The sequence below is a fragment of the Cavia porcellus genome, unplaced genomic scaffold, assembly GCF_034190915.1.
Source record: "Cavia porcellus strain 051 isolate PalLab524CR breed Dunkin Hartley unplaced genomic scaffold, mCavPor4.1 scaffold_11, whole genome shotgun sequence".
NCBI classification, from domain to species: domain Eukaryota; kingdom Metazoa; phylum Chordata; class Mammalia; order Rodentia; family Caviidae; genus Cavia; species Cavia porcellus.
In genome coordinates, this window is record NW_026947494.1 from 57,191,743 (window position 1) to 57,216,900 (window position 25,158).

Genomic DNA, 25,158 nt, shown 5'->3' on the forward strand with positions numbered 1-25,158 from the left:
GTCAAATCCTCTTCATCATTAAACTATATGACAAATACAAAAATGTACAGTAATGTATGCAGCTTAGTTATTTTTTTCATTGCTGAGACAAAATATCTGACACCCAAAGTTAAAGGGGGAAAGGTTTATTTAGCTCGCAATTTGTAAAAGTTTCAGCCCATAATCAGCTGGCTCCAAGGCAGGGTGGATGGCAGATGGGGAAGAGTTCATGACAGCACATCTGAAAACAGCAAAAGCAACAAGCAATAGAGATCAAGAGAAAAACCTCTCTGTCTGTTACACTGTGTGCAGGATATCTGCCTTAGGGCTGGTATAGCACTTACACCCTTAATCTTAGCATTGAACCATGAATCAATCACAAACTATATATTCAGCCACCTCTAAAAAACCCACCCCCATGACCACATGAGGTTTGGGGGAACATTCATACGTATATTATAACAATAAATCAGAGAAAATCATAAACTTTCTGATTAAGGCATCCCTAAGTGGCCCAGAACCTTGCCTGCTACCCCGCCAGCTGAAGTCCTGAGCCCAGTCTTCCTCAGAGACCACTAAGGCATCTCAGTGGGCACCAGCCCTCTCCAAGAAGATTCTGAAAGACTCTGGATTTCATACTGTCTCAGGTCTTTTTTCATTCTGATTCTTTATGAATTTAAGTGGCAGCAAGTGAAGAAACAAGCTGGGCAGCAGTGACAGGGTCAGTTCTCAAGACTGTGACAAGCAACAGATTACAAAGACTGAGGACTCCATGGTCTGTTTCTACTAAGGTTCAAAATCTAAAGAAAATAAATCCAGGATAGATCGCTATGATGACAGCAGTGAGAAAGTTGACATTCTAAGTCCTCCCCTCCTTCCTTCCCCCATACCATCTTCCTCACACTCTGCAATCAAGGCCCAGCGCACTCAGAGATCTGATGTGATAACCCACTGGATACAGGAAGGAAGGCATGGTCAGTAGCTGAAACCAAAGGAAGCAAGCAGTCTTTAAACCAAGCACAGAGGACAAACCAGGAGGGAGCTCACAATTTTGGGTGCCACATACGCAGGTGTGAGTGTGCTGGGAAGAGAGGTGGGTGCCTGCGGGAGTGCAGAGCAGAGAAATGCACCCCTGAAAACACCCCTGCCCGTCACCCCTGGTTTCACAGGAGAAAGGATGGTGTGCAGTATCTGGCATGTTCTGGTCATGAACTTCGGCTTTGGAGTTCTGTTTCCAACTCTGTGCAACCTGTTATTTATGTGATCTTGGGTAATGTATTCAGCCTCCTAAAATTCAGTCTCCTTATTTGGAAGCCATAGATAATGATCCTATCTGCTTCACCGGGTTCTGCTGAACCAGGCCAGGATTCTGTCCTGAAGCACTTCTGCAGAAGCTCACTCCCCCTGGCAGGCTCCTGCCACAGAAGCTCAACTGCCTTCATAGCACAAACGTCACCTTGTGTGACCACCAGGTTTACTAGGATCGCCCTGCCCTAGGTACTCTCTAGCATATCACCTTGTTTTATTCCTTTATGAATCATAATTTTTAATTATCTCAAATATTAATCTGTGTATTGTCCACCTACCCCCATCTACACTATAAACTCCATGAGATCAGTGGTTATTTTTGATACTCAAGTTCAACACAATAATTAGTTCATACAAATCTTTTGAATTAATAAATCAATAAAAGTATTACCAGCTAATTGCTGCTGATCCTCACAACAACTCAGAGCCAAAAAAAGAATATTATTTCTTTCATAGAAAAGCATGAGGACTGCTAATCCCAATTTATAGAGCTTCAAAACAGTTAAAGAATATGCCCAACGTTATCTAGTTACTAAAGCAGAACCAAGATAGAAACCGATTTTTCTCCTCCAAATTCTCTTCTCTCAAATACTAGATTATTCTAAGACAGAATTCCCTTGCCTGAAGTTTCATATTCACTCACAACTCCTGCCTGGCTCCTAATTGCATGTCTCAGACAGCAATCTGTGGGGAGCAGCTGAAGCTGGAGATCGATCACACATGTAGGGTGGGGGCTGAAGCAAGGCCAGTCAGGAGAACAAAGAGCCCCTGAGGCGAGCCACAGGAACAGCTGCTCCATCTCCCAGAACTTGAGGTTCCCCAGGGTTATCATGCAGGCAGGTCGCTAGGCAGAGGGGTGTCACATGACATCAACCTGTTGAACATATAAATAAAAGCACTGTGGTGATTGAGCAGTTCTTTACCTCCCAGCCAGAGAAAGGGCTCCGACTGACCGCAGCTTTCTGTATTCTGACTCTTATCTTTACTTCTTCATCCTCCCATGACCACTCCCCTCCAACTTCAAGAGCTGCACTGGACACAGCAACAGTCATGTTCAGCCTTCAATTCTACATTGCCTAAACAGCACTAATGGAAAATCCTGTAATGAATAGGAAAACTCACTAATCTATGAATGTCACAGCACATTTATCCCCTGCAGTCCCCTCCTGCTGACCCTTTAAGGGTCTTTGCTGGAGGCAGAACACAGAAGATATTCTTGTGTCATCAAATAACACTTTGAAAAATCCAAAGAGAATTATTTACGATTACCAAATAGCAAAATGACTAGTGGTCATTTGAATATCACCAAACCCATAAGAAGTGCTCACATGGAAAATGTTATTATATTTGGAGAAGAAAACAGAAGAAACTGAAAAGAAACATTAAAACCTTAGAGACTGATTAATGGCTCACTGTGATGTCATTTTTGAGATTATGTAACGTTTATGAGTACTGCTTGCTTTAGTGCTGTTAGTAATTGAGCACTTTAGTATTTGTAAGGTTCTTAGCCATCAGGCCCACCAAAATATAAGTAACCATAAATAATTTCTTCATTTTTTGGATCTATGTTCTACCACTGACAAGGAATAGAAACTTTTTAAACACAGACCATTGGTGGGACCAGGTTGTAAACACTATTGCCCTGGTCAGGGCACCAGTAATAGGGAGCCTTGCCCTTAAAAGAGCAAATCACAAAATAAGCAGCTGTTACTGATTAATCAATCATATGCATGTTGGGAAGAGGGCAGCTCTGATACCTAGGTGGAAAACATTTAACTAGAGAAAGCTTCCACATTACTCTTTTACTATGGAAGGGTAAAATAAAAATCTGTTTGTGCTCAAAATCCAAAAGGCATACTTAGTCACTGTTTAAAAAGTAAATAAAATCTCATTCTTCCAGTGAAAAATAGTATCTTTATCTTTCTGAATTCCTTCAAAATCTATATTTAATTCCATGTTGAAAGAAGTCAAACTGGGCATTTTAAAGAAAATAAACACACACAGTCCAATGGGAAACAATTTTGTACAAATATGGTCACAAGTAGGCTTCACATATGCATATCCTATAGATCCCACCACAAAATACACTACCATCTCAATTAAATGGGTGTTATTGTTTGTGTCTGGATGCCCCCCACCAAAAGCCTCATCAGTCACGGGGGAAGGCTTTTAAAGTTCACGACTGGTTTATGGTCCAATGCTAGGATTATGAGTGTTATACTTGCCATGGGGCAGGTAGCTTGTATAAAATATAAGGGAGGGAAAGAGGCTTGTTCTTCCCCTTTTTGCTCCTGTTACTTTGTTGTCTTCTGCCACTTGAAGGGTTGCCCTAGTGCCACACCATACTGCATTGGCTGATTATGGACTGGAACTTCCATAAATTGTGAGCTAAAAAACTTTTTTATATATATCAGATATTTTGTCCCAGCAACAAGAGAAAAGTAACTAAGACAGAATTTGGTACCAAGAGTGGGATTGTTGCTTTGACTGTACCTTTGGGAATGGCTTGTGGGAAGAGTTTGGAAAGGTTCACAGATGTCACCTGAAAGAGTTGCACTGGAATACCTTAGGCTACTCCACATGGGAGATTATGGTAATAGCTTAAAAGACCAGAAAGCTGACAGAAATCCTGCCAGTAAAGACCAGACTCAGGAGGTTTCTGTTGGGAAGAACTTCACTGGATACTGTACTCCAGGTGATGTCTGTTATGGCTTGGCAAAAAGTTTGTCTACATTTTGCTCATGTTCAGAGACATTGCCTGAGACTGAGATAAAGGGAAGTGGACTAATTTATCTGACAAAAGAAATTTCAAGGCAGTCAAATGTTGAGGCAGTGACATGGCTGTTGTTGGGGGCTTTTAGTCAAATTTAACTTTTGATTGCAAATCAAAAACAAAGAACCCAACAAAATGATTTAAAATGTTTCAAGTTTGGTCAGAAAAAAAGCTATGGACTGTAAAGATAGAGCTGAGATCTTGACTTCTGAAAAGGAACAAAAATATAAAAAAGATGGCCTGGATACATCACAGGAAGCAACGGGTTTCTACCCTTCACAGCCTCAAAACTGAAGAAATGAAAGACTGCTTATAGGGAAAGCCACAAAAAAGCACTGTGTTCTAGAATGGCAGCAGTAGCCACACACAAGGTTCCAAAATGGCAGTGGTTGCACTGGGTTCCAAAATGGTGGCATAGAAGATTTTTTTCCTCATAATCAGGTTCTGAGTGCTCAAAAATCCAGGAACTAGGCTCCTACATCCAAGAGAGAGAAAATCCTGGCTACTACTCCAACTGGCAGCAGACCTCAGCATCATTCATGTGAGGCTGGTTTTAGGTGCGTACAGAATGCAAGCCTTCTGTGGTTAAAAGGTTTCCACTCTGATTTCATAAGGCCTGGGAGGCCAGGCAGGGTACCCCTGGGAGGGCAGTGTGTGACACTGTGTGTGAAGCCAAAGGTGCAGTGGAAAACCCAGAAGTTTGGAAAAGCCAGAGCATGGGTTGACTAAGAAAAGCTGCAAGAAGAGAACAAAATGGGCCTAAGAGAGAAGCTGTGGGAGCTACAACCACTACAAGTACTGTAGGGGTGGAGTTACATAAGCCCTTTCGAGCTCACAATCTGCCACAGATTGTTTCAGATACTGGATATACAACTATAGACTTAAAGTTTGCCTTGTTAGACTTAGGACTTGCTTTTGTCCCAATCCTTTGTATCATACCATTTGTAATTTTTGGAATGAAAATGTTTATCTTGTATCATTAAATGTTCAAAATGTTTAAATTTGTTTTCATTTGTACACGGACTTGCAACTAAGAGTTTGCCTTACATCTCAGAGGAGACTTAGGACTTGGACTTTCAGTAATGTTGAAACTGTTAGGACTTTGGCAACTCTTGAAGATGGACTAAATGTTTTGTACATAAAGCATATGCTTGAGTTTTTGGGGGGGCCAGGAGTGGAATATTATGTTTTGTATCTGAATGTCCCCCCAAAGCCTCATGCAGTTATGGGTGCAGGCTTCTAGAGTCTGTGATTGATTCACAGTCCAATGCTGGGATTATGAATGTGAGTGCGACACACTCACTGGAGAAGGGGTATCTTACACACAGTATAACAGAGAGAAAAAGGCTTACTCCTCCTTTCCCCCTCCCTGTTTTGTTCTTGTTGCTTTGCTGTCTTCTACCACTTGAAGTGTTGCCCTGGCACCATGCCACCCAGCCTTGGAGCTGGCTGATTATGGACTGAAACCTCCACAAAATGTGTGCTAAATAAACCCTTCCTTCCTTAACTTTGGGTGTCAGGTATTCTGTTCCAGCAATGAGAGAAAAGTAACCAAGACCAGTTGAAAAAAAATGGCAAATATCAACTCCAGTATGCTCTAACAGTGTTTTTCAAAATGTGATCTTTGAGTCACTTTTATCACCAATACCCGGAAGCATACTATTTCCCTCCTTCCCTTCTCATCTGCAAATTTATCTGAGTCTGACTTTCCTATATCATTAACCTTAATGTCATAGTAAACTGCTCCTTTCCTATTTAAATGCTATTCTTTCTCCTATTTTGTATATCACAAATCTTCCTGATTACAAACTAATTTTGAATCCCTCAAAATTTGCATGTCAAACTAAGCCCTAATCCCCAGTATTTTGGTATTTGAAGCTGAGGCCTCAGAGAGGATGTACAAATCTGTAAGCCTCACTTTATAGATGGAGTTCTAGAATTACATGGAGAGCAGCCATTACTATGGCACAAAGACAATCCTTCCTCCCATGATTTTGCATTCTAAAGTTCAAGAACCACTAGATTATACAAAGGAGGACCTGAATAAGACCAAGGCTTCTCACCCTACACAGTGTAGAATCTGACAGAGACAGCAGCAAATTGGGGTAAGAAATGGGGGCAGGTCCAGATATGGACAAATAATGGATATTATTTCCAATTTGATGAAAGCAAAAAGGGAAACACTGGGTAAAGTAGTCAGAAATATATCCTACAGACATATTGTTTCACTGTTTTTTAATCTTCTTTCCTCAAGGTAAAGAGGAGATTTTTCAAGCTTCTTTGAGGAAAGAAGAAGAAAAGATGAAATATGATTTCCTTCTACTGAAAGGAATACACATATATTCATTTCACTTAGAAAAGCTAGCACATTTAAAGAAAAGCAAATTTGGAGACATAAGGAAACTGAATTGAGTTCTGGACATAGATTTATGTATGTATTATTATGTAGCACTTCAGTCTGAGCAGTATAGGATTCTTAACTAGAATTTTCCTGTGAACAGTCTCAAGATCAAGAAGAGATCTGGAAACAATATATAATGATACTAGAAGCCTTCAGTATAGAGACTAGAATGGCAAAGAAAGAGTAAGCACTGAACTTTTGGGGACATCAAAAAGAAAATTTCTTAGAGTTAAGTAATGGATAATGATCTCCAGGAAGAAGAGATGACAGAATTACATGATGGAAACCAAGGAAAAATTGCCCCCCAAAAGGAAGATCATTATTGTCAAATATAAAAAAAGAGTGAGGACATAATACAAGTCTAAAATGTAGCTACTAAAATTATGAGCTCATCTAAATATAATCACCTCTCAGAGACTTTTACTCCAAATACCATCACACTGGGGATTAGAGCTTCATTTGACATACAAATTTTGAGGGATTCAAAATTAGTCTGGAATGAGAAGGGTTTGTGATATAAAACAAAGGAGAAAGAATGGCATTTAAACAGGAAAGGAACATTTTACTGTCACATTAGGGTTAAGGACATAGGAAAACAGATTCAGATAAATTTGCAGATGAGGAGGAAAGGAGAGAAATAGATAAGCTCACACCAAATAACCTCAGTTTTCCCTATGAAATACAAAGGGTATCTGTTGAAATGGAAGATGATGGGATTAGGAGAGCTTGAAAAGACCAGAAGATGAGGAATGGCTCATACAGCACATGGGAAGAAAAACTGACCACAGATAAAGGAAATGAACAGGCTGGTGAATCGAGTCCCTGTTAAAGTTTGGAACCAACTCTACACTCCATCAGTGGACTAGATGACAAGGTTCTGCAGTTTCTTCTAGCAGCTTAGTGAATGCAAGTAGAGAAGGTCATCTCACTGGGCACCTGAAGTTGAATAGAAGTGAAGGCTATGGCAAACAAGAAAGTTGTATAATTTTAAATGAAAATATTAAATTGAATTTGAAGGTAACCAAAATTTGGAATAAAAATAACCTGTAAACCAGGTGAAGCTAACATTTATGACAAAACAAAAAAAAAGTGAGGAAAGAAAAATAGATAGATTGCATACAACCCAAAGAAAAAAGGACTTCTAAATGGGCTTTCATGAGAAATGGCATAGTGTGACATAAGGACATGGAAAGCTCTCCTTGGCTCTAGGCTGCATGGTATCTTAAGGAATGACATCATTCTCCTCCACACAGCTCCTGGGGAGACAGCTTCTGCACAGGAGCATGTTTCATTTAAAGCAAAAAGTAAAAGAGAATGCCAAGTAAAGAGAAAATTAAATTAAAATGAATTAATATATGAAAATTAAAATAAAATGAACTCAGCCGGTTAAGAAGTGATTAAACCATGGGAAATGGGTCCAGGAAGAGGGAGCCTATGCAAGTGAGTATGGGAGTTCAAATGTTGCCCTTGTTCTTAGTCCCAATTCATTTGATTCTTGCCAACTTTCCACCTGTGGTGACCTCCCAGCTTTACCCCACTGTTGCCCTGTAACACAATCCACTGTGGCTTCCCAGCCACTCAGTAGTGCAGACCCAGCCCAGCCTTTGTGCACCAGGACATCATTTCTGACATTCTCAAATGCTGAGTCCCACTCTTCACCTGCCAGACTTCCTTAACCTGTGCACCACGGTCTAAACCCCTGACTATATCTCCTACCTCTTCCCTAGAGTATGATCCCGGTCTCTGATCAGATTCCTCTGAAACATGATACCACTTCCAACTATCAGAGGCCTGCCTCAGCCTGGCTTCCTACAAACACATCTTTATGAGTCTTTTCATGACTTTACACACCTTCAAAAAGGCTCAAAGTATGCTCTTGCTGAGCCTGATGAGATGGAGTTCTTTGCTGCACATCCAACTTCCTTCAAATATTTTGCCTTTCTCTCTTTTATTTGGTCTTCTGGCACCAATGGAGTGAAGATTTCACCTTCATACTGATTATGAAATTGAAGGAGTACCGGTAAGCCACTCTGTTAAGATCAATCAAGTACAAAATGAAATTTAAGGGAAGTAACCAGGAGATTTAATTGTGTGATTGTGGAAAAGGTAATGGCTGAGTATAATCAGATAAGCTTTAGGGAAACATGCTTTCAAATCAGAATGATCACATTGTCTAAGACTCTTCATAGAGAAGAAGGAGAAAAATTAGGAAACTTCTAAAAAACTAAATTTCAACCAGACAATTACAAATGCACATCAATGCACAAATAAGTAACTCATGAAAGAAAACTACAAATAACCATAAGCATGAAAAATATTTGATATTATTAGCAATCAAAGAAATGCAAATTACAATAATTAGACTACTTTTTACCTAGACAATTGGCAGAAATTTTAAAAATGCAAGAAAATCAGCAGTGATATTCTTAAATGCTGCTGGGGAGAACACTGTCATCTCTTTTTTGGAAAGAAAATTAACAAAATGTGTCAAAACTTTAAAATATTTTCTAATCAGTAAAAATAATGTTTTGGAAGAATGATCGACATGGGAAAAATCATGGCATATTAATAGGTAATAAAGTTTGAAAAATTTCCTGTGTGTATATAATCCCAATTTTGTGATAACAGATGTCTAATTATATACACCCATATACACATAATATTTGTGTAACTATTCATAGAAAATGACTGGGAAGGCATGAAGCAAAGTGTTTGTATTTATTATCTTTGAGTCATAGAGTTACAGTAATTTTTCTTCTTGACTCTACTTTCAAATTTTCTGTAAAGTTTAACTTCTGTGTTCAGAAGAAAATATGTTTAAAGTTGATTCTTTAAAAAGAAAGGCAAATTCACAGCCCTAGGAAAAAAGATAGGAGGAAAAAATATCTGCAAAGAACAATACATATGCAAAGGAACTTTGTGAACACACTCAGGCCTATAAAACGGATTCAAATGACGGAAAAGAAGACACACCCAGACAAGAATATAAAAGGTAAAATTCAGCAACAGGAAGGGCCAAAGCTAAGGGTTACATGGAATAGAGTCATAATAAAAGAGACCATATATATATGTAGTATATATCTTCTGAAATTGGTGGAATAAATTCAACTAAGAGGATGTTAAAGTCTAAGATCAGTGAAGAGATCATGAGATAGTGCTTAACTGTTCATAATCACTACATATTCTGGCTCTGACATGCCATATATACCTTTTGTGACACTCTTCAGATGAAATGAGCATGGCCCGCAATCAGTGACTAGCCTCAGAGAACCGAAAGAGGCATTGGAAGCAGCCAGCCCCATCTTTAACCAGGAGAAGGAATCTACAAGCAACAAAATGGCAAATGTGAACATTATACTGGCAATAGTCCAGATTTTTTCTTAATACAATAGCTATTCATCTCACAGACTAAAAAGCATACAAAATATTTTCTTGGCTTTTTAATAACATAATTTCTCGATTTAAGCCCTAATTTCCAAGCCAATGGGAAAATTTATCCTCAGTCCTGGGACTGTTTTATGATCCCTGAATTGTCTATACAGCCACAGTAGGGGAGAAAGACCAAGGTATGGGGCAAGGTAGTGGGGTGGGTAGGGAATAGGCTCCCCAGTTTCCTCTCAGAAATTCATTGTCTCTGATTGGTTCAAAAATGATAATATTTTAAGAGAGAGGAAAAAAATAAAGCAACACTGTTCACTGATAATTAATCCTGCTAGACACGTTTTATTGCATAGTTTTAATAGTAATACAATCTTAGTATCTCCAGTGTATCAAGATTTCAATGGAATAATTTACAAGGCTTTTATGATGTTTCTGACAAAGTAGATAAATGTGGTCTGGATGCCAGCACAGTCAATATATTCATAATCTAGTTCATCATGATAAAAGATGAGAGGCAGTCTAACACAGTTGCTAAGAGCACAGATTCTGCAGCCTGTTTGTCTAGGTTTAAATCTCCTCTATTTCACTTCTAAATGAGCCCAAGAAAAAGTACATTAGCTTTCTCTACCTCAGTTATAAAAATGCGAATAATAGCAATTTCAACATAGTGATGGGATGATTAGTTTTCACCAAATATCTGGTGCTCTGCTATATCTGTCAGCATCTAAGGTAGGTCACATTACCAATAAATAAGGTAGGTCACACTGAGATGTGGATGGAAGTAAGGAGAGCCTGGATTTTGCTACTTTGGGAAGTCACTCAGTCCCCATTGGGATATGATGCAGATGAGAAGTTAGCATTCCTTGTGCTAAGCTGCTGAGACTTTGAGGTTTATCTTTTGAGGCAGATGAACCTGTCTTACAGGACAGATGGGAAAACAATGAAACTTATCTGCCATATAAAGTACACTCAATAAATGAAGATAATATTTGCCATCATCAACCTTGTTGGAAAGAACGTTTAGGCTTCAGAGAATTTGGAATAAGTCCTAAATTGCTGCATACTAGTGGTAAGAAGACATTTTATCTCTTAAGACCTCATTTGATAAACAGAGAAAATGTTTGCCTCTAAGACGCTTGTGAGGATTAACACAGAGTTATAAAAATATTTTAGGAAGCGGTACACAAACGTCAAATATTTTTACCAATGACTGTTGCATCATTTCTAGGCACTCACTACTACTCACTACCATGCTTCTACCAGAGCATCCTTTTAGGAGCACACACCCCATCCCATCCTGGCAGGGCGGGTCATGTGACTTGCTTCAGCCAATAGTATGTGAGCAGAGGTGCAATATTTGCATTCCAGCAGGAGCTTTAAGAACTATTATGTGTAAATTAGTAACATCTCTTTGACAAAAGAAAACCATATCTTCTCCTTCCAAATTGGGACTTCTCCTTCCTTCTGGCCTACAATAAAGGTGCTAAGACTAAGGAAACAATATCCTAAAGTGAAGGCCTTACAAGTCGACTCAGAAGCAAAATTTCTGTTTCCTGTCCTCTCCTAAGGCAAGCCACAGAAAACAGACTTTCTTTTCCCTAAGGCAATCATAGAAACTAGAATCCCCTTTTTCCTAAATCCAGCTACAAAACCTAAAAGTATTACTCTAATCTTCCCCCACCTTTCTATTTGGAGCTGGCCACAGAGAAATTTTTGACCTACCTTGTCTGAGAGTAGATTATAAAACCCCATTTCAAAAGGGGTCATGTGCTATACTCAGGAAGAAGAAAGGCTGTACAGAGAAGCCAAGAGGAATACAAACAGATAGGCCTGGCCATTCAGTCCATTAGTATTACATCACATCATATTTCTCATCATAGTTCTACATGGCTGTCCATGCTTCATCAAATATTTGGTATAAAAATGAATTGTTCACCCTGTTTCTGAATATTTAACCTACAAGATTCCCAGGTCATATAAAACTTGTTCAGAAAGATGTGCCATGCTTTTTTCTCTTGTTACACTACCTTTTGTTACAGAGATTTCAGCCATGAGCCCTTCTGATAGAAGGAAAAGGGTCAGCATCATTTCTGCTCCACAAAGACAAGTAGAGCAGAGCAACAGCAGGACTATAGTCAGCACAGATTGCAATAACCTCTTACTGGAAGCACTAAGACTTGGTTATTGGGTTTTTTTTTAAGTTTAAGGAGGATAAAACAGAATAAAACCAATCAAAACAAACCAGTATGATACAGGACTTTGAAACAATATGAAGTCAACAATAGTTACCATAATGACTCTTGTTGTCTTCAAAATAGCTGCCCATACCTTCAGACATACTGAAAAGCAAACAGAATGGAACAGAATAGAACCAATAAAAATAAAACAATGAATGCAATGAAGGACTTTAAAACATGACAACAGTAAATCCAAAATGGCTACCATAATATATCTTGCTATCTTTGAAATGGCTGCTTACACCATCAGATATAACAAGATCAAACAAAACAAAACAGAAAAAAACCAACACAACAAAAGAATGAAAATGATACAGGACTTCAAAACAAGATGATAGGGAATTAACAATGGCTACCACCTTCAGAAGGCAATCCCCCTAGATGCCACCCTTCACACTGCTGTCCTCTCAATAGCTATCAGGGCAGCCTGTGTTTCTCTGGATCACTCTGTTGCTTATGGAGCTGGGAGGGGATTGGGTCTTCTTGTTTGTCAGCCTACACACCAGAAGGGGTTGAGGTCTGTCTATCTCCCTGCCAGCAGCAGCCCACACACGGTGCAGGTGCTGGTTCGCAGGGAGAGCTTACTTCTTGATGAGTTCTCTCCCGCCACACTGCACAAATGGCGCTGACTCATGGGGAAAGATTTGAATCAGGCTGTCCTTCTGCTGGTGGTAGCCCACACAAGGCGCTGGTTCCCAGGGAGGGCTTGCTTCTTGGTGAACCCTTGTTACCTCCCTTTACAGACCACAAATGGCCAGGTTTGGTTATTGTTACTCTACATGACATAGGTTAGCTTTTGATAAACTGAATATTAGCTAAATTGAATCATCTAATAGAGTAATGTTAATATAGACAGAGGTGCCTGACAAATTTGGTATAATTTTTTTAAAAAACTTTTCTTTCAATAAATTATTTGCAGGAGGAAATAGTGCAAAAGTGTATATGTGACAAAGTCCTGAGGTTAACAGCTAAAGTTTACATGACAGACTCAAGACCTAAAAAGAGAAGATGTCACTTAACTAGGAAAAATAAATTCCTTAACACAATATAGGATACAGAAGATAGTAGTTCTCCTAAAAGTCATGAACCAAAGATAAAGAAAGAATATAAAGAAATGGTTTCCCTGCCCAAAGTGAAATGCAATGTCCCATGTAGCTTCAAATATCTTCACAATAGTGAAGATACTTGAATTTATTAGGTCTAAAAGTGTATATCTTAACTCAAAGACTTTTGGGTTTAGTTTAACTCCAAAATAACAGTGATTACTTTGCATCAGACACCTGTAAAGTTTGTAGGAGAGGACGGTAGCAAAACCTAGGGAAAGGAAAATCAGGAGACCAACACCATAGACAAGTTTAAATACTTCAATTTAAATATTTGAAAAGTCTATCTTCTAGAATAAACGTTAGAATTATTCTGCAAGACTTTGACATGCAAAGCAAAGAAATGGGGAGTGGGAAAATGGGGATTTTTCAATAAATTCCCACCCCTTAAATTGATTGGGATGATTAGGATGTGCTGGGGAGCAGATCCAAGTATGAATACAAATAGGAGTCAGTCCCAATGATGACAGAGTCACTTCTGAATGTGGAGAATCAAAACCAATTTACAGAGGGCAAGACTGGCTTTAATCTAGTGGGATGCTCAGGGAGATGATTTATAATTCACAATTGGCAATTCTTGTTGGAAAATAAATTCCACTTATCAATAAGTGTAAAACTAGTATTATTGAAATAGATTCTACTACCACAAAGGGGCAACCAGGCTCATTCCCCCACAAGCTGGACAGCCAGTGTGGATTTAGAATGAGAAATGGTCTGTTTTGTGATGAGAGAGCTTTCTTTCCTATGTCAGCAAAAGAAAAACACATCTTTGGCAAACTGTCTGCTTTAAACCTGACATTTCTGTTTTTTATTTCTCTACAACAGAGTGGGGTGAGGGGAAATAAGGCTATGAAAATACAACTTGTCCCAACTGGTAAAAGAAAATCAAGTGGCCAATATAAATATTATAAGATGAGACTGAGCCAGAAGAGAAATGAGAAGAAAAGATCAATTTTTCCCAAAAGGTTCTCTCCAAATAAAAGATCAAGCAAAGGATAGCCTCAGATGCATCATCACAAGCCCAAGGAGAGCTTTCTTTAATCAGGAAATGCTGGCTCCAGGCACACACGCGAGCAGCTTCCTCCTCACCTTTAGCATGTCATTTTCTGAAAAGTTAGAAGACAAGGGCTTCCTTCATGACCAGATTAAAAAGCAATATACACTTTAAATGGCAGCCCCAGTCGTATTCACATTTCTAAGGTTTTCTCCTCTTCCTCTTATAAATCTCACCCTGTATTTTCTCCTGGGGCCATCTCTCTTGGTTTTATGGTTCTAACTAACCATCGTCTTTTGGCTCACCATTTCTAAATCTAAATCTGCCCATCAGATCCCCCAAAGGAATTAAAGACTCTATATCCTATTGCTTATTAAATAATTAACCCTGAGTCTCCTCCTGACTCTTAGTTTAAAATGTCCAAACATTCCCATCTCAGCAAACAATAAATGCTCAAGTCCAAAATCCAGAAGTCTGACTCCTTATTTTGTTTATTCTTTATGTGTTAGTCGGCTTTTCTGTTTCTGACACAAAATATTCAACATCTACTACTGAAAAAGAGATACTTAACTTTAGCTGATAGTGTGGGGTGATTTAGTCCATAATCAACTGGCTCCAAGAGAGAAATGCTGCACCAGGTGAGGGTCTGGGGACCTAGGGGTCTCCTGTGGCACAACTGCCTTTCCTCTGGTCCATGTCTTCCCTCTGCAAAGGAATGCAGGATTGAAACAAGGCTGACTCAAGCCACAGATCCCACAGCCATCACAGGATGAGGACCATGGAAATGAAACCAGTGCGAAGCAGACATTTGCTTATAAGATGGAAAAGGCAGAGATAAAGCTGCCGACTGATAAACGACAGGTAAGGCAGAGAGAGCTTGAAAGAGCTTCTCAAAAGGGGTCTTTGATTTGCCCATTCTTATAGGGTAAACTGGTCTGGGATGAGTTACAAATTATGGGGTCTTCCCTGATTGGTGCACTTTATGCCAGTCAAGACCTTTTCCTTTGTTGCTGGAGTGACCTGTTTCTGAAGTGAGCTGCTGTTAGGGTGAGCTAAGGTGCATGAGGTCTAGGGGCTTTCCAGTGAATTCATGAGTGGGTCTCTAAGAATAATCTTTCTACATCTGCAAAGGTTTCACAAAGGGCAATTTCTAGTAAGCAGGTGATCATTTCTACAGTCATCAGCCATGCCATTTCAGTCACTTTACATCCTACATCCCTGCCTACTCTCCTTATGATTGTCCCTGCAGAACCATCGTAGCAGAAGAGCAACAGAACTATTTAGTTTATGATGGGGAACAGAATGGGGAACAGTGATAGGGAAGAAGGAGCCAGAAACCACATATAGTACCATTGGCCTCCCCATGACTTACTCAGCCATACGTAGGAGCATGCGCCACTAATCCAGCTGAGCATTTCTTAACCCCATGAAGTTGACATGCCAGAATTAACAATCACACCTTATTTTCCTCTCTTCATCAGCCATTTTTACTCTGCCTCTCTCACCTTCCCTTCCCCATCCCTATCCCCAGGCAAGTCCTGGTCATTGCATCTCCCAGGCAGTTCTTACCACCCTGCCTAGCACCATCTTAGTGCTGCCACCAACCACCCCTCTCTTGCTTATTCTAACAAGATCCCAACTGGTTTTAATGATTTTAATCTCACACTCTCTAATCTGCTTTCCACACAAACGTTCAGACTAATCATTCTAAAACTGTAAACCTGATCTTACTCGACAATTAAAAACCCTTCAAAAAAATCTCTTTGCCATCAGGATGAACTTAAAAGTCATGAATACAGAATAGAAAACCTTACATTTCAGTATATGCCTCTTCCCCAGACTCTCTCCAACTAGACTCCTACACACACGTGCACACGCGCGCACACACACACACACACACACACACACACAGACACCTTTACATGCAAAAGCCTCCATCGTAAGTCACAGAATTTAACATATTCTTTTTTATTTTAAAAAGCAAACAGAAAAAAAATAGGAATAATACATAATTTTTTTAAAAAGTAAGAAATCAACACTAGTTAATATATTGCACAATGTTATCTTAGTGATATTTCTATACAATGGAATATTCCTCAGCTACAAAAAAAGGATAATCCTGTGGTAAATGGAGGCAACTTGAGCCTGTATTTATAAGTGAAATAAATCAAACTCTCATTTATAAATATCATATTGTCTCCCTAGTGTGAAAATAATAATAATAATAAAATGCAGAAAGAGTAATAAGATCCAAAATGTAAAATAGATTTTCAATAATGAAAGAGAAAAATATTCTTTTTAAAGTTCTTCACCTTTGTACATTCTGCTTCTTTTATGTGGAAAGCCCTTCTCTTTGGTAACCCATGCAATAATTTCACTGGTACTGGAAATGTAGATCCATGGGGATCCTAGCAGATCTTGTGGATGTCCTTCCTCCCTGCCCCACATCCCTCAGATTTCCACAGACTGCCCCCCTACACACAAATGACACTCCACATCTCACTGCTCCGCCCACTTGGCAGGGACTTCCCAGGGTTAGGAATTACTGGATTTATTTTTTTCACCTGTCTTGCTTGCCCAATGGACTCCAGCTGAGCTCCACTCTGTCTATAGTGCTTGGTGGAACTGCGTGCTCTCTCCCCACAACAGAAGCCTGCTCACAAACTCTCCTAGCCTTGGCTTCTCTCCTTTCCCTCTCTCACTGTCCCATTCACTTATCACACTGCTTGAGATTTGCTCTCAGATAAACTCTTCTCACCTATGTCTTTGTCACAAACCCTGCTTTTGGGGAACCCCCCCCCCAAAAAAAGATTCCTTTAATTTCTTTGAGGTTAGGTCTGGATTTCATAGCATTCAAGGCAATATTCATACTGATTTGCTGGTTTAGGTATTTCTTTGAACAGAAAATGCCTTGAAGTCAGATTTGTTATCTCCGTTTTCCCAGCACCCATACAATGGGGTACCACCGTGACTATTACACAACAGATATATATCACTTAGTGAAGTAATTAGATCTCACCTGGCCTTCTTATTTTTCATTTCTTATTACCCAAGTCACTCAACTGATAAATGAAAAGAAAAGAAAAAGAAAACTGTTTTCAGAGTCAGGAAAACCTGTGCTCTACTTGTATTACCAATTTCATACTTCGACTAAGTAGTTTATGAGTTCTCTTTGGTTTCTTAAAGTCATGACAAGCTAGGTAACTTTGCTAAATAAATACTAAGGCACATTAAAATAGTAATTGCCAATAATTTTATGATTCTCTTGACCAATGATTCTCAAATTTGGCTGTTATCAACATCTCCTAGTTCCAAACCAGTTGAATTTAAGTTCCAAGGACAGGATGTAGGAATATATATTTAGGACTTTTTAAAATTGTAATATGATCAAAAACAATAAAATACATAGGAAATAAGTGTTCTGTTCGATGTGCTTTGGAAACTGCATTCATCCACATAACCACTATCCAGACAGGACAGAAAATTTCAATCCAAAAGGAACATTCAAATCATCCAATGATGATTTCTCTCATGCTAGATTTATTGTACATCTTACTGGGCTTACTATAAATGGAATCATTAACTATCTGTATACCCTATTGTGTATAATTTTATCATTTAGCACAATATACTTGAGATTCATCCATACTGTTGGATGAATAAGTAGTTCATTCTCTAGTAGAACATGAGACTATTCATTTATTTATTCTTCTTTTGATAGACATTCAGTTGCTACAAGTCTTTCGGGACGTGTTGATTTTCCTCTGAAGTAAATGCCTAGGAATGGAATTGTTGGACCACATGTACTTAACTTTATTAGAGACCTCCAAATAGTTATCCAGCGTTGTTGGACCACTCTACCCTTGCATATGAGTTCCAGTTGCAACAAATCTTCATGAATGTTTAGTGTGTTCTGTTTTTTATTTTGTGTTTTTTTTTCAGTCATTCTAGCAGTATCTTTGTATAGTATTTTAATTTGTATTTATCTGATGACTAATGATGTTGAGTACCTTTTAACATGCTTATCAGCCATCAACGATCTTTTATAAAATATCTACTCATGACTTTTGCCAGTTTTGTATTGGATTGTATATCTTTTCTTGTTGATTTATAGCATGTCTTAAATATAATCTGTCTATGAAGACTTTAACACATATTTGTGTTACAAATGTTTTTCTCAGTCTATGATTTATGTGCTCATTTTCTTAACAGTGTATTTGAAATTTTCAATTCTGGTGAAATCCAATTTATCAACATTTTTTTTCTTTTAGGGCTCTTTGTGCCCTGTCCAAGCAGCCTTGCCAAGGCAGAAGTCACAAAGATATTTTCTTATCTTTTCTTGTAGAACAGCGATAGTCTGGATTTTATATTTAGGTCTAAGAAATATTGAAAAACCATTTCTTATCTGTGAGGTTAAAACTTGTTTTATATTTTACCACTATGGATATCCAATATTTCCAGGAAGAAAAGAAACACTGTTGAAAAGACTTTGGGTGCCTAATGAATTGACTAGATTAGAAGACAATTGACTCTAAATGTATGGGTCTAGTTTTGCATTCTCTATTCTGTTATATCTCATTAATACCTCAGTCATACCATTAAAAACTACAGTGTACATTCTAATTTGATGTGATAGGTTAAGAAACAATCCCAGAGCATTCTGGAGATGAACAAGCTTCCCCCATTCAAGGCTAGACCATAATAATTGGTAGCCATGTCCAACAAAATGAAGCTACAACAGCAGGAATGATTTGCAGTCAAGGGAACAATAGTGGCAAGCATATGTGAAAGAAAACAAGAGAAACTCTTAGAAAGAGCCAGAGGATATTAGAGGGAGGTATTGTTAATAATAAAACCAGCAAAGGGAGCATACTACCACAGTTCTGTTATTTATAGGGAAAAGGTTATAGAGAACCCTTTTCTGTCCTTGTTGTGGTGCAGGAAGGTTTATAACTGTAATCCCAAAGAAAAGTTATTGGAATTCTAAATGAGTTAATTCAAATCTACCACGTTCAGTGCAACCCACTGGGAGAAGAAAGACATTAAGATACATATACAGTTGGGAGCCAAGGAGTTTTAAGTCCAGCCAAGATGGTGGTTCATCAGAACAAAGGCCTCGCCCAAAGCCCAACCTAGGTTTTATTAATTCTCCATAACGGGAGTGCTTCAGGGATGAGTGACAGTAAAAGTGGTGAGAAATACATGACTGCCATAACTACTGTGAGCTGGGCTAGGTAGGACATCTGAGATCACCTCTGCAATAAACAGAGGGCAAGAAATGCAGAGAGAGCAGTCTGCATAACAAAACTGATAATTTGGGGTCGGTGCTTCAGTTCTGATGTACAATCCTTTTTGCCCTGGGAAGTCATAGCCTCATTCTCGAGGCTCAGTCCCAGCTAACAGCATGGAGCACAGCTGTCCATCTAGCCCTGGCTCAATCACACATTTGGGGAGTCACTGGATGGGGTAACACTGACCTGTGACTGCCTCACAGATTACACATCAGTTCCTCAGCCAGCCCAATTTACATTGCTTTAAAGCCAATTGAAGGGACAAACAATCCAGCCAGCTCTATACATATCAATACATGGAGATAGAACCAAGTTTATCCAAAACGAAGATAGTTGCTCTTGTCAAGGAGAATCATCTCTGTGGTTCCTCACAAAGGTAACTATTGTTGGCTACACTTTTATTTTTTATATTGCAATAATTTTAAATGAAGAGAACAGTTGCAACCTTCACATGGGGAGTGCATTGAGGTTTTATCATCCAGTTTCTGCTAACATCAATATCTTACATAATCATTGTAGTACAGTTACCAAAAGTAAGACATTGCTAAGTTAAACACAGGTCTTATGCAGAATTCATTGATATTGTTACTAATGCCCTTTCTGAGTTCCAGGATTCAATTCAAGATGCCACATCTCAGTCTCCTTTTCTCCTTCAATGTAAAATGGCTACTTTTCTTATCTTTCACAACCTTGAGAATTCTGAAAAGTATGGTCAGGTACTTTATAGAATGCTTCTTCTTCCAAGTTTACCTATTATTTCCTCACGATTAGCTTGAGGTTGTGGATTCTGGGGAAAGAACACCATGGAATAATGTACCTTTCTCATGACTTCACATGTCTGATGATGCTAACTTTGTTCACTTGAATAAGGTAGTGTGTGCAAATGTGTTCCACTATAAAGTTAATACTTGTCCTTCTTCGAGCCCTATTGTTAAAAATTAGTCATTAAATCCAAGAGGAATTAAACTGCATCCCATTGGAATACTGAAGAATTTGTGGACATGTATTAAAACCATGATAATTATTAAATATTGAGGGAGATATTACTCACACTACACAAGTATCTATTTCTCCTTAAAATTTCACCCACTAATTTTAGTATTCATCATAGGTCTTACTAGCGGCATTTATCACTGCCGTATCCCAGTAATTCTATTTCCTTCAGTCCTTCTATATTTATTCAAAGGAAGTCTTCTGTATGAAAGAGTTATCCTTTCTCCTATATGGATTTATTTGTTCAGTCATCTATATCACCATGAACTGACGAATATTTGCCTTATTCTTTGATGCTGGATCTTGGGAAGGGATTGGACTGAGGGAGAGACCGACCCTTCAGTGCCGGTCTGGCTGACTGAATGGACTCACAGCCACTCTCATCTCCCTACTAGCATGGCGGGTGCACCATAAACAGAGAAGCTGACAACAGAATGGGGCAGGATGAATCACTGTACACCCACACTCTGTCAATAATAGTGCTCCAGCACCAGCAAACAACAGGACTGTGGGGAGGGGAAAAGGTTGCCCAACAGAAAGAAAAAACAAAATACATTGCCCATTCTCCCCACACACAACAGGAACATTGACCCACGATTGCCAGCAAGAATCTCCAGCATATCCTGGCTGGGGCTGCCGAAGGCAGAGAGACACAAGATGGCAAGAACATGAAGTAGTGAGAGGCACAGGGATCCGTGAGAGGAGAGACAGTATGGCACCAAGATCAGATGGCAATTGGCAAAGCCAGCACAGAATGAGTGCTCTCTAGTTGTCTCCCAAACACAAGAAGGGCCTGAGACATTGTGAGCTCCTGACCAGCACCTTACAGTGGCAAAGGGGATCCTCAGCTGAGGGTATTAGGTTCTGTGGCAAGGACTGAGACAGATGTCTGCAGCCAGAGATAGGGTGAATACCTGGGTCAGTGTCTTTGGCCATATATAGTAATACCTCAGTTTGCGAACAGATGCCAGGTATGTACAGAAAACTTTGCTCTGTCCTCAAATCAAGGCACCACTGTGTTAGGCAAGGAAAGATTAAGGTAGTTGAATCCATGAAGGCCTGCAGTGGGTTGTGCCCATAGCACAGCTTGCAGCCATGCTCAGAGGGCAACAGCCCTCGCAGTCTCCAGCAAGCAACTGTCTGGCCCCTAGGGGACACCACTTGGCTGCCTACAATTAGATTACAGCTCCCGGTGTAGAGGGAGTTGTATGGACACTCAGTTAATTCCGTAACAACTGTATGCAGATGTTTATTCTTATTTCAGTTTTTGTTTTGGTTGGTGTAGTTATGCTTTTCTTTCTTCTTTGTTTGATTTAGGTCATCTTGGTTGTTTTTGTCTGTTTGTTTGGGTTTTTTTTCTTCTTCTATTTTCATTTTTGTTTTTTCTTTTCCTTTGGTTCTTGCTTTTTTATTGGTACTGTTAAGATACTGCACTTTATTCTTCAATGCTTCCCCTTTGACCTGCTCCCTCTTTTAGTGCTTCTTCTCTTATACTTTTTTACCCACTGATCTCCCCATTATTTTTTCTCCTCTTTTGTTCATGATCTCCCCACTCCTCCTATTCATCTATCTAGTGGCACAATACAACAGGAGTCTATATAACCATAGTAGAGAACAAAAATTAACCAATGCTACAAATTAAATGGTGCCTTTCAAGGGTGCTCAGAATAACCCAGAGTAATTGGGTATAAAGGATTCAGACAAAATATCTACAGATATATCACAAAGTTCTGACAATCTCACAACCCCACCCATCTACATACCTCCCCCTGCCTACACAAGTACTCTTAACACTAGCCCTTTACCCTAGTTATAAAAATAATTCCAAAAGAGTCCAGCCTCCTGTCTATTCCTTACTCACTGACACTTTTCATAGCTCCCTTTCTTCCCACTGACATAGTTCCTTTGTTTCCCCCTTCCTCTCTCCTTCTTCCTATCCTTTACATCACTGATGAACCACAACTAGCAAATAATACATTCTGTAGGGAGCAATAACAAAGGGAGAAGTTATCAAATCAAGTTTTAATGCTTCTGATTAATGCATGATTTTATTAGTTGAGGCTGTTAAATCCAGTAGACATTCTCTTCTTACATACAGTAAAGCGTCCAACCCAATTAAATTTAACATAATGAAATGGAAAACAATGCCTCTTGATAAATAAAGCCAAGAACACATCAATAGAAAACAGAACTTTACTAAATAGACATTCTTATGAACAATACACTCTTTCATTCTGTTTACCCTCAAACCTCAGTTCCTCCCAAAAATATAGGAACATAAAAAAATCAAAGGAACAAAATGCCTCTAACGGCTATTCATTTAAGGCCAGACTTCAAGAAAAAGAACTACTCACGCATGTACTTCCCCTAGGGATGAAGATCAGTGATTGATATTCCAAGTAGGCATCAGTCATCTTGGGGTAGAGGACCTCTTTTAACCCACTCCTTCCAGGAAAGTCCTTGTCTGGCCCACACACACTTGCTAAGTGACTTGTTTCCCCATGTGATGCTCATTTAATCAATATTCCAGAGACCATACTTGTTGTGTACTTATTAGATGACCATAATTTTGTCTCACCTCACATTCATCTTATGATTTTTCCATTAGATCAATATTACCTAAGTGGTTATACTTGTAATCTTATTGATCAATTATAGTTCTTGTCCTATTTTAATCCTACCTCACTTTGTGACTTTGCTCAATAAAACACCTTCAGAAGTAGGGCTAGTTGTCAACCTACTTTTGGGGCCCTCTTCTGTCTCTCTCAGACAGAAGCTTTCTTTCTCTCAATAAATTCTTCCTGTTCTTAAACAACAGTTCCTCCAAAGACCCCCAAGTCTCTCAAAGCAGATCCATAGGGCATCAACAGAGAGAAAAGCCAGCACCAAATCGCTGAGTTGTACTAAATGATTAAAGAAGAAGCAAAGAAATAAGTTCAAAAAAGATATTTTAAAAAGACAGAGAAACTAACAAACTGACCAATGGGATTTGGGGAGAAAAAATTTGTAGAACTGAGCAAAATGATTCAAAACATGAGTGACAAATTTATAAAAGAAAGAGACTCAGCAAAAGGTGCTAAACAATTATCCTGGAAATAAGGAATTCTACTGAGCAGATATAAAGAGCAGATATGACGAACATGAAGACAGGGTTTCAAGGATAAAATGAAAGTACATGATTATTTACACAGAGAAGCCTTAAAAAATGAGAGGAGAGTAGAAAAACAAATTCAAACAGCTACTAGATGAAGTGAAGAAGACTTCTAATGCTAACTGTGTCCGAGAGAAATAAGAAAGCAGAAAATCTGTTTAGAGAAGTCATAGCAGAAAACTTTCTAAATATGGTGAAAAAACTCAACATACAGGTAAGCAAGGCTTACAGAATATCAAATAACTACGATGAAAGAAGCACAACACACCACACTCAAAATTCCAGAAGTCCTGCATAATGACAGAATTGGGAAAGCTGTCCAAAAAGGTTAAAAAAAAAATCACCTCTAAAGGCAAACTCATTAGGATTACAGCAGATTTCTCAACACAAACTTTAAAATACTGGGAGAGCTTAGAATAAAGTATTTCAAGCCCAAAAAGAAATGAAAAAAACTTGCAAACTAGACTAATATGTCCTGCAAAACTATCAAAATTAAAGGAGAAATAGAGTCATTTCACAAAAACACAATCTAAGAGACAAGGGAAAGCTAAACCAGCACTCTAAAAAGTTCTCAAGAATATCATAGACAGACAACAAAGCCAAAAAAGTAAAAAGGTCAGATAAAAGGAATACATGAAGCAAGGCAAGCAGTTAAGCAAAAAGAAAAAAATAAAATAGTCAACAACAGGGAAAGAATGCAACAACAAGAACAAGCCAATACCTTTGGAAAATAACTCAGTACAAATGGCCTCACTTCCACCATTGGAAGGCACAAATTGGCAGGTTAAATCAAAAAGCAAAATGCAACAGTATGTTGCATTCAAGAAATTCATCTAATTAAAAAGAAACTTATAGACCAAAATTTAAAACATAGAAAACAATGTTTCATCTACCAACATCCTGAAAGCAAGCACAAAAGAACAATTTTATTCTCAAAGTAGACTGAAAGCTACAACTGATCAGAAGATGCGAAAAAGGTCATTACATGTTACCTAAGGGAACAACTCAGCAGAGAGAGAAAAACTGTAAATATAGATTCATCACATATCGGTGCATTTAACTTCATAAAACAAACTCTACTGGACATAAAACATCAAATATACATGAAGAATAGTAGTAGGTTAGTTCAATATCTGCCTTTCACAAATAGATTAACTAAACAAAAAATGAACTCAGGATTATCAAAGCTGAACCACACTTTCATTAAGAAAACAAATAATAACAAATACTATCAAGGCTGCAAGGTAAACAAGGAATCTTTCTTCATTGTTGATAAGAATCTAAACTAGTACAACCACTGGAAATCAGTGTGGAGAGTTAAAGACATCATATTACAGTGATATAAGCACATCCATGCTTACAGTCACACAATTTATGATAGCTACCTCTTGGAAGAAGCCCATCAACTGATGCACAGGTAAAGTGTGGTATTTATACACAATGGAATACTACCTGGCTACAAAGAATGGTAAATTTGAGTCATTTGAGGCAAAATTGATATGCATTGAAACCAGGTAATTTTAAGTGAAGTAAATCAGAAACACAAC

The 25,158-nt window shown here is 38.6% G+C and overlaps 1 long non-coding RNA gene across 1 annotated transcript in view; it reads right to left on the bottom strand.

The window, feature by feature from the left end:
• LOC106025926 (uncharacterized) overlaps positions 1-25,158 on the bottom strand; it is a 170,601-nt gene that overhangs the window by 120,192 nt on the left and 25,251 nt on the right. Inside the window, exons 2-5 of the long non-coding RNA XR_001199519.2 lie at positions 12,132-14,881; positions 9,670-9,783; positions 8,313-8,491; positions 1,931-2,161 (exon numbers count right to left, since the gene is read on the bottom strand). This is a non-coding gene — a long non-coding RNA (uncharacterized LOC106025926). The remainder of the gene's footprint in view (positions 1-1,930; positions 2,162-8,312; positions 8,492-9,669; positions 9,784-12,131; positions 14,882-25,158) is intronic.